Consider the following 4,111-nt stretch of genomic DNA (forward strand, 5'->3'; position numbering starts at 1 on the left):
GCCACACCAGGACTCATAGCAACCCTGTACAGTGTTTCTCAGGCTGTAAATCTTTACATGAGCAGAAAGCCTTATCTTTTTCTCTCTTGGAGTGACTGGCAGATTTGAACTTCTGACCTTGCAGATAACAGCTCAGCCCATAATCCACTGCACTACCAGGACTCCTGGGCATTAGTGAGCTGAAATGCACTGGTATTGGCCATTTTGAACCTGACATTCACACAGTTTACTATGCCAAGAATGACAAATTGAAGAGAAACGGCGTCACATTCATCATCAGAAAGAATATATCACGATCTGTCTTGAAGTATAAAGTCAGTTGTGATAGGATAATAGCCATACTCCTACAAGGCAGACCAGTTAATATCATTTTATTCAAATGTACGCACCAACCACTAAAGCCAGTGATGATGAAATAGAAGAATTCTATTAACTTCTTCAGTCAGAAATTGATCAAACATGCAATAAAAATGCATTGTTAATTACTGGAGATTGGAATGTGAAAGTTGGAAACAAAGAGGAAGGATCAACAGTTGGAAAATATTGTCTTGGTGACAGAAACGATGCTGGAGATCACATGATAGAATTTTGTAAGACCAATGACTTCTTCACTGCAAATACCTTTTTTAAACAACATGAAAGGTGACTAATATACATGAACCTCACCAGATGAAATCCACAGGAATCAAATTGACTACATCTTTGCAAAGAGATGGTGGATAAACTCAGTATCATTAGCCAAAACAAGGCCAGGGGCAGACTATGAAACAAATCATCAGTTGCTCAGATGCAAGTTCAGGCTGAAACTGAAGAAAATTGAAACAAGTCCACGAGAGTCAAAATAAGAACCTGAACACATCTCATCTGAATTTAGAGATCATCTCAAGAACAGATTTGAGCTTTTACTGCGGCCCTGAAGCTCAGTCGCACCTGGGCCGCCTGCCACCAGCAGCCATGAGTCCATGCAGACCTTTCTGAGCCCTCTGACCACCAGTACCATGGAGTCTCCTGCCCAGAGCCAGCCTGGAAGCACTCCCTAGTCCAAAGGAAAATCTAGGAAGAAGAAGGATTTATGGATATTTTGTGTGCCCAAGCCCCCAGTGGTCAATCCCACGCCCCCCTCCCCTCCTTGGAACCTAGATTCCCGGACCTTCATCACCATAGGAGACCGGAACTTTGAGGAGGAACTGATGACCTGGTGACCATCTTGGAGCTGGGCTGGGAAGCCTATGGCATAGTGGAGAAGGTTCAACATGCCCAGCGTGGCACCATCATGGCTGTGAACCGGATCCGAGCCACCGTGAATTCACAGGAGCAGAAGCGGCTGCTCATGGATTTGGACATCAACATGTGGACGGTTGACTGCTTCTACACTGTCACTTTCTATGGGGCCCTTTTCCGAGAGGGCGATGTGTGAATCTGCATGGAGCTCATGGACACCTCTCTGGATAAGTTCTACCGAAAGGTGCTGGATAAAGGCATGACAATTCCAGAGGAATCCTGGGAGAGATTGCTGTATCAATCATGAGGGCTCTGGAGCACCAGCAAGCTCTCTGTGATCCACAGAGACGTGAAACCCTCCAACGTGCTCATCAACAAGGAGGACCATGTGAAGATGTGTGACTTCAGAATCAGTGGCTACCTGGTGAACTCTGTGGCTAAGACCATGGATGCCGGCTACAAGCCCTACATGGCTCCAGAAAGAATCAGTCCAGAGCGCAACCAAAAGGACTATAATGTCAAGTCCAATGTCTGGAGTCTCGGCATCACCATGATTGAGATGGCCATCCTCCGGTTTCCTTCTGAGTCCTGAGGGACCCCATTCCAGCAGCTGAAGCAGGTGGTGGAGGAGCCATTCCCCCCAACTCCCAGCTGACTATTTCTCCCCTGAGTTTGTGGACTTTACTGCCCAGTGCCTGAGGAAGAGCCCCATGGAGCATATGAGCTACCTGGAACTGATGGAGCACCCTTTCTTCATCCTGCACAAAACCAAGAAGACAGACATTGCTGCCTTCATGAAGGACATCCTGGGGGATGACTCCTGGGGGGCTGCGCTTGGAGCCCCTCAGCCCGTGTCTGCTGGGGCAGTGCTGGCTCACATCTATAAGCTATTGCCACTTGGCCTCAGGGTGCAGAGGAGCTCCTGGTTGCAGCAGGCTGTCTTCCCAGCCTGAAAACTGGTCTGTTAGGGGTGCTCAGCTGGACCCTGGGACCCCTGGCCCAACCAGTGCCTCTGCCCTTGCTGCTTCAAGGACCCCAAATCTGTAGACTCCAAGAGCCTAGACTCAGAGAATCGTGTTCGTTCAGCTGCAGTTCCTTTGTGGGGCTCTGGGTAACCCGTGCTGGACATTGCTGCCCTGGCAGCCTGTGTGGACAGCTGATGTACTGGCTTGGCCCCAGATGCCACCAAGTTGTATAATTTTTTAAATCTCCTGACTAAATGGACTTTGCACACTTTGGCCCAGCATCGGTAGGGGGACACGACGGGATGAGCCATGTGCATCACTCAGGATGTCCTGGCCTTCACGCAGCACTGGCACGCTGGCGGACAGTGCCTGGCAGGGCATCCGGTTGCCAGTCCACTCCCACCTGACCTTTAGGGGGCAACTTGTTTTTTAAAATTATTTATCCTCTAAAAAAAAAAAAAAGAACAGATTTGATGCATTAGACACTAATGACCGAAGACCAGAGGATTGTGAGAAGACATCAAGAACATCATATAAGAAGAAAGCAAAAGGTCATTTAAAAAGGCAGAGGAAAAAACAAAATGAATGTCAGAAGAGACTCTAAAAGTTGCTCTTGAGTGCAGAGAAGCTAAAGTGACTTAAAGAAATGAGTAAGTAAAAGAACGAAACAAAATTTCAAAGGGCAGTACAAGAAGACAAAGTCAAATATTATAAGGAAATGTGCAAAGACCTGGAGCTAGAAAACCAAAAAGGAAGAACATGATCAACTGTTTTCAAACTGAAAAAACTGAAGAAAAATTCAAGACTCGGGCTGCAATACTGAAGGATTCTATGGGCAAAATATTGAATGGTGCTGGAAATATCAAAAGAAGATAGAAGGAATTCGAAGAAGTCATTGTACCAAAAAGAATTGGTTGATATTCAATTATTTTAAGAGGTGGCATATAATCAGAGACTTCCTGCAAGATGGTAGACCAGGCAGACTCACTACACAGCCCCTCGACAACAAGGCCCTGAGAGACCATATGAAACACACAAATGAAACACACACAGATGAAAATCCTGCAGCACTGAGCTTCAGAGGAAAGGTTAGAGAAGTGGGATGAGTGCTGGGAAGAGAAACTGAGCAGGAACAGTGAGGGAGGGAGACTGACTAGTGAGGGTTTGGCCCGGCAGAGTGCGACCATGTTGAACTTTTGTGAACAGCTTTGGTAACAGAAGGTGGCCTGGCAGAGCAGATTCACACCCATGACGGGAAAGAGGCAATTCCTTCTTTTCCCCCACACTCCCCTGGTGACCAGAGGTGTGCCATCTTCCACCTTCATCCATCCCCAGTGCAGATCCTGCTGTCTGGGAGTTTACAGCCATGTGGTTGTGAGTCATGCCAGTGTGAGGTGGGGGTCAGCTACACCACTTTGGTTCCTCCAAACCTACAGAGCCCACAGAGCCTCCACACCAGCTTTAGTCTAGCAGAAACCCCCAGAACCAGTCACCCTGCCCCCAGCTGCCCTGTGGTTCTAACAGACGCTGAAACCAATTCCATCAAGGGCCCCCATGAACTCCTTCTGGATTGAGCACCCTTAACATAGCCAACACCAAAATCAATAGGAACTCCATCTAGGGCAAGTTTTTTGTTGTCGTATCCTTCCTGCACCCACTTTTTGAGCTCCTTGGCTGGCAGAAGCCCCCCAGAGCTTACTCTCTGGGTCCAATAGCTGCACTGTTGTGTTTTTTTTGTTGTTGTTGTTATTGAATTTTTATTTTTTTCCTTTCATTATTGTTTGGTTGGTTTTGTTTATTCTTTCTTCTCCTTCTCTTTCCATTCCCTTGAATTTTATCTCCACTTTAAGGAGCTCTGGTAGTGTAGTGGTTACAAGTTGGGTTGCTAACCTCAAGTTCATCAGTTCAAAATTACCAGCTGTTCC

The 4,111-nt window shown here is 46.9% G+C and overlaps 1 pseudogene; it reads left to right on the forward strand.

Moving 5' to 3' along the window:
• The first annotated feature begins 998 nt into the window (after nt 1-998).
• Nucleotides 999-2,174, forward strand: LOC102819288 (annotated as a pseudogene).
• The last annotated feature ends 1,937 nt before the right edge of the window (nt 2,175-4,111 follow it).

The sequence above is a fragment of the Chrysochloris asiatica genome, unplaced genomic scaffold (genome assembly GCF_000296735.1).
Source record: "Chrysochloris asiatica unplaced genomic scaffold, ChrAsi1.0 scaffold00125, whole genome shotgun sequence".
Lineage (NCBI taxonomy): Eukaryota > Metazoa > Chordata > Mammalia > Afrosoricida > Chrysochloridae > Chrysochloris > Chrysochloris asiatica.